Here is a 12328-nt window from a genome sequence, read left to right as displayed (position 1 = left end):
AGTCACTGAGTCAAAACCAGCTCTACAACAACTAACAAGAACAACAACACCATTATTACTTAAGTATAAGCAGTATAAAAGGAGCTCTGGTAGCACAGTGCCTAAGGCATTTGACTATTAACCAGAAGGTCTGCAGTTCAAACCCACTAGCCGCTCCACAGAAGAAAGATGGGACAATCTACTTCCATAAAAGTTTACTGCCACATAAACCCAATGAGGGTCATTATGGGTCAGAATTGACTCTAAGGCAGTGAGTTTGGTATAAAGGAGTCTTGGTGGTAGTGCCTAAGGCATTTGACTGCTAACTAGAAGGTTGGTGGTTCAAACCCACCAGTCACTCCCCAGAAGAAAGATGGGGCAATCGACTTCCATAAAGATTTACAACCTTAGAAACCCAATGGGGGTTACTATGAGTCAAAATTGACTCAATGGCAGTGAGTTTGGTTTTTGTTTAAGTTTAAACAAGTTTAATGAACAACCACCATGTCTCTTGATTGTATCCTAGTTCTCTGTTCTTGCACCTTGGAATGGAGGATCTCACTCTTCCATTCCTGTCCACCTCTTTTACCCAGACTTCTCAGGAAACCCCCAGCTAAATGTTTGTGTTAGACTGGGTTCTCTAGAGAAACAAAACCAGTAAATCTTATATATATGTATATAAAGAGAAATGTATCTTAGGAAAATGGCTCACACACTTACAGAAGTTGGCAAGTCCAAAGTTCTTGGATCAAAACATCAAGCTGGAGGCTTTTCCCAACTCTCGCAGCAGCAGAGGCTGAGGAGCTCAAGGGTGGCAGGCAGTACACCAGCTGTTGATGCCAACAAACAATGAATCCAAGATCTCCAGGCCGAATGGTGGGTTGTTTCATCATGGACAGTTGTAGGCAGCACAACAGATCCACAGAAGAATGTCTCTTTTCCCAGGATGTCCATAGATATACTGGAAACAGGCCACACCCCTAGGGAAACTCCCTTTCAACAGATTGGCTGCTCAAAACATACACATCTGATCCCATCATGGGAATAACCACATCACGACAGCTTAAACCACACAGAATTGTGGTCCAGCCAAGTTGACACATAGCTCCAACTATCACAGTCCACCCCTTGTCAACTTGGCAGTTGTACACATCTTCTTAACCATATATAATCTCTAAATAAGGACAATTAGAAAGTCATATTTGCACCTAACATGATATGCTAACACATGTACAACCGAACTGCATTAACCTTATTTACATTTCACAGTTCATAAAAGAAGGAAACAAAAATATTTGATTCACATATACAATGAATAAATATAACAATCAGTCCCGGTTTCTGCAGCTGGTCACGTAGTCGTAGTTGCTATTCAGAACTACCTTCTTTCACCACCCATTCTGTATTTCCCTTGCCCTAGGCAAGCACCTCAGCTGGTCATGGTTCTTTGCCTGGTGGAGTGACTCAAACCTTCATTGCTGAATGGTCTGGGCTGTTAGCAGTCATATGACAATTGGGTTGTTGTAATTTTCCATTGACTTTAATCACAGGGCATGGTAGTACTAAGAGACTTCCTAAAGAATCTCCTGCATTCTAGACATATTATTCGTTACCTCCATTATGAAAAGCCAATCCAATTTCCCCTTGGTAATCAGAATCTATCACACCAGATAGTACAGTAATGCCCTTCTTTGTTTTCCTCATCCCAGAAGCACAAGGAAGCCAAAATGGCCAGGTGCCATTCTTAATTTCCAGTTCAATTAAATCAGTAGTGTCTCCAGGTGGGAGTGTTCCTCCCTTTGGGACTAAGATTTCCAGACCCAGAGAGTATAGGGTAGCAGGGACAGGAAACAAAAATTTTTTGAGTGGGTCACTAGGGGTAATAATGAGTGGTACCATTCCTGTTTCCACCCCTTGGTTACTGGACCTGTGAATCCTGGCTATTGGAGAAACAGAACCATATATTGGATGCTGGTTTAGAGCATATACAGACTCCTGGAGAACACTGCCCCAACCATTCAAGGTATTGCCACCTAGCTGTGCCGTGTGTTTTCAGTAGGCCATTCCATCACTCTATCAAGCCAGCTGCTTCAGGATGATGGCAAACATAGTAAGACAAGTGAATTCCATGAGCATAAGCCCATTGTCACACTTCACTTACTATGAAGTGAGTCCCTTGATCCGAAGCAATGCTGTGTGCAATAACATGGTGGTGGATAGGGCATTCTGTAAGTTCATGGATAGTAGTTTTGGCAGAAGCATTGCATGCAGGGAAGGCGAATCCATATCCAGAATAAGTATCTATTCCAGTAAGAACAAAACACTGTCCTTTCCATGATGGAAGTGGTCCAAGGTAATCAACCTGCCACCAGGGTGCTGGCTGATCACCCCGAGGAATGGTTACATATCACAGACTCAGGGTTGGTCTCTGCTGCTGGCAGATTGGGCACTCAGCAGTGGCAGTAGCCAAATCAGCTTTGGTAAGCGGGACTCCATGTTGCTGAGCCCATGAAAAATCTCCATCCCTGCCACCATGGCCACTTTGTTCATGAGCCCATTGAGCAATGACAGGAGTAGCTAGGGAAAAAGGATAGCTGGTTTTCACTGAACATGTCATCCTATCCACGTGATTGTTAAAGTCCTCCTCTGCCAAGGTCACCTTTTGGTGGGCATTCAGATGAGACAAAAATACTTTTACTCCTTTGGCCCATTCAGAGAGATCTATCCACATACCTCTTCCCTATACATACTTATCACCAATCTTCCAATCATGCTCCTTCCAAGTCCCAGACCATCCAGCTAAGCCATTAGCCACAGCCCACGAATCCGTATATAATCGCATATCTGGCCATTTCTTATTCCATGCAAAATGAACAGCCATATGCACAGCTCAAAGTTCTGCCCATTGGGAGGATTTCCCTTCACCACTGTCCTTTAAGGAAGTCCCAGAAAGGGGCTGCAGTGTCACTGCTGTCCACTTTCGAGTGGTGCCTCCATATCACGCAGAACCATCTGTAAACCAGACACGAGTTTTCTCTTCCTCAGTCAACTGATCATAAGGAATTACCCATGAGGCCATAGGTGCAGAGTGGGACAGGGAAGGTAATGTGACTGGAGTAGAAACCATAGGTATTTGGGCCACTTCCTCATGTAACTTACTAATGCCTTCAGGTCCTGCTCGAGCCCGATCTCTGATATACCATTTCCATATAATGATGGAGTGCTGCTGTGCATGTCCTGTGGTGCATGTTATGATTCTGTGGGTCAAACAACACCCAGTTCATGATGGGAATCTCAGGCCTCATGGTCACTTGGTGGCCCATGGTTAGGTGTTCAGTCTCTACTGAAACCCAGTAACAAGCCAAACGCTGTTTCTCCAAAGGAGAGTAGTTATCTGCAGAGGATGGCAGGGCTTTGCTCCATATTGCAGTTCACCCATAGGGACCTGCCAAAGACTCCAAACAGCATCTCAATCTACTACAAACATTTCAAGCACCATTGGATCAGCCAGACCATATGGACCAAGTGGCAGAGCAGCCTGCATGGCAGCCTGAACCTGTTGCAGAGTCTACTGTTGTTCTGGGCCCCACTCAAAACTAGCAGCTCTCTGAGTCACTTGATAAATAGGCCACAGCAACACACCCAAATGAGAAATACGTTGCCTCCAAAATCCAAAGAGGCCCACCACATGTTGTGCCTCCTTTTTAGTTGTGGGGGAAGCCAGATACAATTCCTTCACTTTAGTAGGAATATCTTAACATGACCCACATCATTGGACCCCTAGAAATTTCACTGAGGTGGAAGATGCCTGAATTTTCGTTGGGTTAATTTCCCAACCTCTAGTACACATATGTCTCACCAATAAGTTTAGAGTCATTGATACTTCTTCTTTACTAGGTCCAATCAGCATAATGTCATCAATATAATGGACCAGTGTGATGTCTTCTGGAAGGGAAAGGTGATCAAGATCCCTACAGACTAAATTATGCCATAGTGCCAGGGAGTTGATAATCCCTTCAGGAAGGACTGTGAAAGTATACTGCTGGCTTTGCCAGCTGAAGGCAAACTGCTTCTGATGATCCTTTGAAATTGGTATTGAGAAAAAGGCACTGGCCAGATCAATAGCTGCATACCAAGTACCAGGAGATGTACTAATTTACTCAAGCAATGAAACCATATCAGGAACAGCAGCTGCAATTGAAGTCAACACGTGATTAAGTTTATGGTAATCTACTGTCATTCTCCAAGATCCATCTGTTGTTTGCACTGGCCAAATAGGTGAATTAAATGGGGATGTGGTGGGAATCACCACCCCTTCATCCTTCAAGTCCTTGATGGTGGCAGTAATCTCTGCAACCCCTCCAGGGATGTGATACTGCTTTTGATTTACTATTTTTGTAGGTAGAGGCAGTTCTAATGGCTTCCACTTGGCTTTTCCTACCATATACCCTTTACTCCATATATCAGGTAGCCAATGTGGGAATTCTGCCAATTGCTGAGTATGTCTATTCCAATTATGCATTCTGGCACTGGGGAAATCACTACAGGATGGGTTCAGGGACACACTGGACCCATTGTGAGACATACCTTAGCTAAGACTCCATCAATAACTTGACCTCCTTTTGCCCCCACTCTGACTGGTGGGCCACAATGATGCTTTGGGTCTCCTGGAATTAGTATCAATTCAGAGCCAGTGTCCAGTAATCCCAGAAAAGTCTGATTATTTCCTTTTCCCCAATGAGCAGTCGCTCTTGGATAAGGCCTCAGATCCCTTTATGGAAGGCTGTGAGAAAGACTAACATTACAGATTTTTGGCAATGTAGTGGGGTCCTTCCTCAAAGGGACCTGGCCTCCCCTTCATTCCAGGGGTTGTGGGTCTGTAAACTGACTCAAGTGTGGGAATTAATTGAGAGGTTGTGACTCTATTCTGGCAATTCAATCTAGGTTGCTATTCACATGACCTAGAATTCTTCAGTCTATACAGATCAAGTAAACATTTAGTAAGCTTGCCATGTACTTCTCTACCTAGGAACACCATGTCATAATCCCACACAAGTCAGACTATCTGGATTACTGTTCTGACTCTACTGTCCATTATGGTAACCACGCCCACCTTGCCTTTGTCGATTAACTGCTACCACTTGGCCCCTACTACCACGAAGTCCAATCAGTCCCATTGTAGTTAAGTGTTTTAGTTCAATTAGAGCAGTTCCCACTGTCAAATGAGGTTTACATAAAATAGCAATCACAGCAGTCTTCAAGGATGCTGGAGCTCCCTTCACAAATTTCTTCCTCACTGTACTGGTGATAGGCATGTCCTCTGGACTCTCCATTTCTGGCTATAGGGGTATAATCTGATAAATCCATTCTAACGGACCAATTTCCCTAAGCCTCTGGATACCTTCTGCATTACACCAATGCAGGTCTAGTACTTCAACTTGACTTAAGGTAGGCCACTGCATAATTCATGCGTCAGTAAGCCAACCAAATAAACTATTAGATCCTTTCCTAACCTCTCGAGCTGAAACACTGAATGAAGAATTCGTACTTAGTGGGCCTAAATCAACAAACTCAGACTGATCCAATCTTACATTCCTTGCACCATTATCCCACACCCTCAGTAGCCATTCCCATACATATTCTCCAGGTTTCTGTCTGTACATGTGCAAAAACGACAAGGAGGCCACATACTCTGACCTCCTAGAACCCCACAAGAGGAAGGCAGAATCACCATCAATAGTGCAAGGCCTATTACTGCAAAGCCAGGCATGCTGCCTTCCTCCAGCCCTTTTACCAACTGTACTTCCCAAAGCACCCACTACCTCTCTCCTGGGTTTGATAATTCACTGCAGTGGCCACACAGAACTCACAGATTATGGGGTTTATTAGGGAAGCACCACAGGCTACAATTCAAGTTCAGGAAAAATGCTCAGTCTCTCTCCCTCAGCCAACAGTCTCTCACAGTCTCTTTCCCAGCAGTGCTGGTCCCTCGGTGTCTCACTCAGCAATGCGTGTCTCTTGCATCTCTTTCCCAGCAACGTGTGTCTCAGGAGCCCATGTCTCTTTCAGCAGCACATCTTCCTTAACCAGCATTCTGAGAGAGTTCTGCCCCTAGGAGGCCTCCTTTTGAGCCCGGCAGAATGGTCAAACTAGCTAATCATAGCATCAGAACTCTAAGCACTTGAGAGAGAGTGGGAACCTCCCAGAACATTGTATTGTGCCACGCCCAACAGAAATAACCCAGGTGGGCGACTTTAAAATCAGAATCTTCTCAGTTGCTAATAGCTATTCCCACCTTGGAGTTTACAAAGACTTATGGGTAGAAAAGCCACACTAAGTAATTTACTACACCGCAACATGTTAGCAAAATCAAGTAGGTCTTTTTGGGTGTAGCATACCACCTCCTCAGTCACACTTTCTATTTCACCTTTTGGGGCTTACTTGGACTTAACTTTAGTTATAGGTCTAGCAGCAACAATGGGTGGTTGAGGCAGTTCCTGAGAACATTCAGGAATGTCTTCCATGGCCTTTGCCTCAGGCAATGACCCAGCAGGACCAGTTTGGCTAATCCCATCAAACTGAGGTGGAAGGGATAATGGTTTTTACAGTATTCCCTTCAGATGGGTGGGATTCAACAGAATCTATAGGCTCCATATCCTGATCTTCCTGCCCATATGTCCCCATTCCAGGTTTCAGGATTGCATTTTTTCCCAATCAATGCCCTCACTTTAATGTCAGACACCATTCTAGGTTGGCAATTTAATTGGTGCTGTAATTCAGCCACCCTTGCAATAAGACTCTGGGTTTGGTTTTCAGCAATATCAGCTCTGTTACTAGAAGATAGAAGGCATTCTTTCAGAGCACAACTGGAAACACTGAGGTCTTTTATGCTGTGTTTAAGCCGAGACTCAGCAGCTCTGAGCTCATCTTGCTCTTTCACCACTTTGTCTAGTGTAAGTAGGACCAACCAACCAGCTTCCTTATAGTCCTCATGCTGACAAAACTGCAAAAGCACATCAAATATGCAATCACCCAGAGCATCACTTTTTATAAGTACTTGATTTATTGGTGGTACTATTTTGCATATTAATGTTGCCACCTCACACCACAGATTAGCAGGGCCCTCTTTACTAACAGAGGCAGGGTCACTAGTGTCTTTAAGATTAATCAAACTGGAGAACCAACCTAGGAACCTCATCCTTATGATTTTGTTTCTCTAGAACCACTCTTGGTACCAGATGTGTTAGACTGTGTTCTCTAGAGAAACAAAACCAGTAAATCTTATATATATGTGTATATAGAGAGAAATTTATCTTAGGAAAATGGCTCACACACTTATAGAAGCTGTCAAGTCCAAAGGTCCTGGATCAAAACGTCAAGCTGGAGGCTTTTCCCGACTCTTGCAGCAGCAGGGGCTGAGGAGCTCAAGGCTGGAAGGCAGTACACCGGCTGTTGACACCAATGAATAACGAATCCAAGATCTCCAGGCTGAATGGTGGATTGCTCCATCCGGACGGCTGCAGGCAGCACAACAGAATCCTGATTCACAGAATATCTCTTTTCCCAGGATGTCCATAGATATACTGGAAGCAGGCCACACCCCTAGGGAAACTCCCTTTCAACAAATCAGCTGCTCAAAACATAATCATCTGATCCCATCATGGGAATAACCACATCACAACAGCTTAAACCACACAGAAATGTGGTCCAGCCAAGTTGACACACAGCTCCAACTATCACAATGTTCCATCTCTGTTCTTGGAACCAATTTTTAATCCACATCTTTTTAAAAATATTTACTATAAACTCATATACTTTTGCTAATCATGATTCTATGTGCAGTAAGGTTCTGAATGCTGTCATTGACACTGGCTCCCTTTTGGTCTGGGCAGTATGTACTCCTTTGGGGATTGCCTCTTACATGTGATAGAGCTATCAACCACAGAACCTCCACCTCCCCTGATCACCAGGGCACATATGAACCTAGGCCAGATAGTGATAGTCTGTTTTCACTAAGGTCACCCAAAATGAATCTCTCTCTTCTAAAATAGTGAGAAACAAGTTCAGGCTTCAGCTGGCAGTTTTCTAATTTAGTAGGAGCTGTGGTATTCCATCCAACTCCCCTATTTAAGGCCAACACATTCAATTTGACAGCTACCACAAATGCTGTATTTCAGAGCACACAGAGCTGTGTCCCTCACCATGAATTGCTCTCTGTCACAAGGAACCACCTCATCAAAGTTATGCCCCCTCTCAGGGAGTGGCCTATGGCCAATGACTCCCTGAAAAAGGTATATAAAGTTTTTGCCTTGACTTGAGGACAATTTTGAAGAGTTCCTTATCTCCCCATAGGATTATCTGAGGCCTCAATTGCAATCTCAACAAGAGTCATCTTCTCTTTCTGCCCAATCATGTCTTTCTTGCCTCCTCACAGATCTTATTTCCAAGAGCGCTCCCTAATAAATCTTCTGCATGTGGAGTCTATTTACTGCGAACCCAAACTAAGACAGTTAGCACATGGATAGAGCCTGTCTCATAATGAAACCAAGCAGAGACAAGAAATAGAGACCCAATAATGTCATTTGAACACCCTGATCTTGCTATACTTGAAACTAAATAACCCTCTCCTTGACTTTCCTAGTTACATAAGTCCATTTTTCACTTAAGCCGGTTGAAGTTGGGGCTCTCTTACAACTGAAAAATTCCTGGCTAGTACACAAATGTTGTCTCTATCTCTTACAACACTTAACAAAGGGCTGTGTACAGTTAACAAGGATTCTTTTTAACTAAATTTCTGCATAGAATGGCCATTTTTTATAAAAAGAAAGAGGAATAAAAGGCTCTATTCCACCATAAATAAACTTGGGGAAAAGGTACTGCATTTAAAGAATCATTATACATTAGTACATTAAAAACTCAGAGAAATCTTGTAATTAAAAAAAGTAATCCTTTCTAACTTTATTTTAATCAGTTATTTTACCTATTTGACTCTAGAACATTGTGGCTGTTGTTGTTGTTGTTATGTGCTGTCAAGTTGGACTCAACTCATAGCGACCCCTCCTTGGGTTTCCAAGGCAGTATCACTACAGAAGTAGATTGCCCCATCTTCCTTCCAAGGAGTGGCTGGTGGGTTTGAACCACCAGCCTTCTGGTTAGCAGTCAAGTGCCTTAGCCACTATGCTACCAGAGCTCCTAGAACATTGTGGCTACTGGTATGGTTATGTAACACCCAAATAGGCTTAGTTTGACTTAACACTGTTACACTGGAGACCACAAAATTATAAACTACTCATTCAATTTGTTCATTGGCCCTGTGGTGTCCTGATAGAACTGTCACTATGTTCGCTCGACACTGTATTATTTATTACCAGAAATTAGCTCTAGGGAAAGGAGAAAGTAAGACACTATACTGAAAACAAGTCTTTGAGAAAGGTCATTCTATCTCTTCATTAATCCCTGCAGGCTGCCTGCCTCCTACAGGGAAACAGATGGTGGAGAAGGAAGACAGGTCTCAGTATGCTTACAATCCTAGGCCTTTCTAGAATAGAAATTAATTTACATGAGGTTCTAGCCCCACACAGCATCTTTGAGAGTCTTTGGCTCTACAAAGGGATCATTGAAGTCTTGTAGGAGAAACATGTTCTGGTTAGTCCAGTCAAATACAAAACAAAGTTGCACCTCATGTGTTTCTCCAGGGGTAGCAACTGTGAGGTTTGTTAGCAACAAAAGGTAGAGGGTTAGAGGGAAATAAAATAAACCAAAGGGAAAAATGGAAGAGACAAAAAGAAAACAAAGGAAAATACATGATTCTCAAAGGCTGAGTAGAAATTGAAAATGCTTTGAGTGAAAGCTAAAGACAGAAAGCAAGTGGGCTGTCTTAAATCAAGAGTTACTGCCTTGAAGTAGAGCCTGAGGCAGGGATTCAAGTTCATACAATTTATTGAGCAGGTTTTCTCAGGAGAAGGAAAAAGAGGGAAGTGGTATAGGGCAGAGGGAAGAGCTAAGCAAGAATGTGGACTCAGCTGGATTGAGCATCAGCCTGATACTAAAGGGAGCTCTGCACCACACAACTGCCCCACCTTGAGTCAACAAGATGGCATTTTGCACACACACCACACACCCCCCATCAGTTAGCCATTGGCTGTGTATTGTCCCAAATGGGATAGTTACCCACCAAGCTGGAGAAATTGTATGGAAGCTATAAGCTATTAGCAGCCAACACTCACAGCAACTGGGGGCTGTGTTCCACAGCCTGATGAAGAGGATGTATACAAGGCACCATAACATTCACCAAACAGGCTAGGGATGAAATTTAATGAGAAGGAAAATAGGTAACAAAGAGACTGGTGTCTAAAAACAAATAGATTCAAAATACTGAGGTAAAATGGAAGAATTGTGAAGGGAAAAAAACATGAATTTTTTTCCTAATGGATAACAAAAGACAGGCTTGAAGATAAAATACAAAAGTAAATTTAGACATGAACAAAAAACAGTTTAAAAGGGAAACAATGAAAATGAATGCTAGAGGAATAGCTAGGATGAGGCTGAATGAAGCAAGAGAGATGTTTTAGTCACTACCTCATATACAGCAACCCGGCTGGGAACTGCTCTCTTGCAAAGTCAGGTATGTACAGGGTAGCAAAAATGATCTTCCTCCACAACAATGGCTGCTTTTCTCAGAAGGAGCAATGTGGAAGCAGAGTAACAGCCCTGATCTGCCCATCAGGCCACCTCTCCTAAAGGCTCTGGTTAGGAGAACAAGCAACAGGAAATGAAGAGACGCCAGAATAAATGTGCCCAGAAACAAGACTCTAGAAAGACTCGAGACCTCTTCCTATCAACCAAGAAAAACACAATCTAGAAACTAGAAACATCACCACTGGGGAAGCCAATGGTGACCTGGCCAAGTCTGATTTTCTGATTTTGATTCCTCTCTCTTTCTCTTTGGCGGTTCAAACCCACCAGCCACTCCTCGGAAGGAAGGTTGGGCAATCTTACTTCCGTAGTGATACTGCCTCGGAAACCCAAGGAGGGGTCCCTATGAGTTGGGGCCAACTCCACGGCACATAACAACAACAACTCTTTCTCTCTCTCTCTCACTTTCTCTCCCCAAGTTAATTTGAAAAGCAAATCACAGATAGTATATCATCTCATCAATATGCATCTTTGAAAGCTACAGATTTTTTAAAAAAATTTATAATCACAATACCATTATCACACCTAAACAAAACTAATACTAATTCCTAATTATCACTGAAAGTCTAGTCTGTGTTCACATTTCTCCAATTGCCATATTATATTAGGTGTTGGTTGGTTGGTTGATTGATGTTTTGTTTTGTTTTGTTTACAATTTGTTTCTTTGAATCAGGATCCAAGTAAAGTTCATACATGTTAATTGTTGATGTTTCCTAAGACTTTTAATCTTAAAACACTTAAAATACTTTAGCTTTTCTTTTACTTTTCACTTTTCACAATGAGTTGGTTTCTCAGCATTCTGCAAAATTGACCAATGAACTGTGGACCATAAAGGAGACATGTGGGGCTAGGAGGTGAAGAAAGAATCCTGATGGCACACTTTTTTTTTTTTTTCTGGTATCATTATTAACTTGTGGATTAAAATACATTTGATGTACTTAAATCTACTGCAGGAATTAGTCTTTTTAATGCACAAATTGTCCCAGGTTTGCTACCATCAAACCAAAAAAACAAACCCACAGCCATTGAGTCCATTCCAACTAATTAGTTACCATGTAGGACAAAGGAGAGCTGCCCAAAAGGGTTTCCAAGGCTATAAATCTTTATAGAAGCAGACTGCTTTATCTTTCTCCTGAAGAACAGCTGGTAGATTTGAACCACGGACCATTGGTGAGCAGCCCAATGCTTTAACCACAGCATTACTGAGAACATCTTTAAAGTGGTTTTAGAGACTTTTAACATGACCCTAGTGGTTTTTGCCAGTTTCTCTGATTTCTGACGCAAGATATCTTAGGCTGTCTACATCAGACCTGGGATCACAACTCTGGGTCCTTGTAGTAGAGAGTGGCATTTAGAACAAGGGGACTGATTAATGGTTTCCTAACCCTTCCTTTGAGCTTCTTGGAAAGCCCAGGGGCAATGGGACGAACAGCAGCAGGCTTTACCTTCTTCAACTGATTATTTATTGCACCCCCAGGTCCCAACTCAGACAAGTTCCCTTACCCCCTGTTGTTGTTAGATGCAAGTGAGTTGACTCCAACTCATAGTAACCCAATATGACAGAGTAAAACTTCACTATGTGTTTCCTGGGAGCTCTAGTAGCATAGTGGCTAAGGCACTTGACAGCTAACCAGAAGGCTGGCGGTTCAAACCC

The sequence above is a fragment of the Orycteropus afer genome, unplaced genomic scaffold (genome assembly GCF_000298275.1).
Source record: "Orycteropus afer afer isolate SDZICR_OR568_19922 unplaced genomic scaffold, OryAfe1.0 scaffold00218, whole genome shotgun sequence".
Classification (NCBI taxonomy): domain Eukaryota; kingdom Metazoa; phylum Chordata; class Mammalia; order Tubulidentata; family Orycteropodidae; genus Orycteropus; species Orycteropus afer.
The sequence above is the reverse complement of the archived record's forward strand: the minus strand, read 5'-3'. Positions refer to the sequence as shown.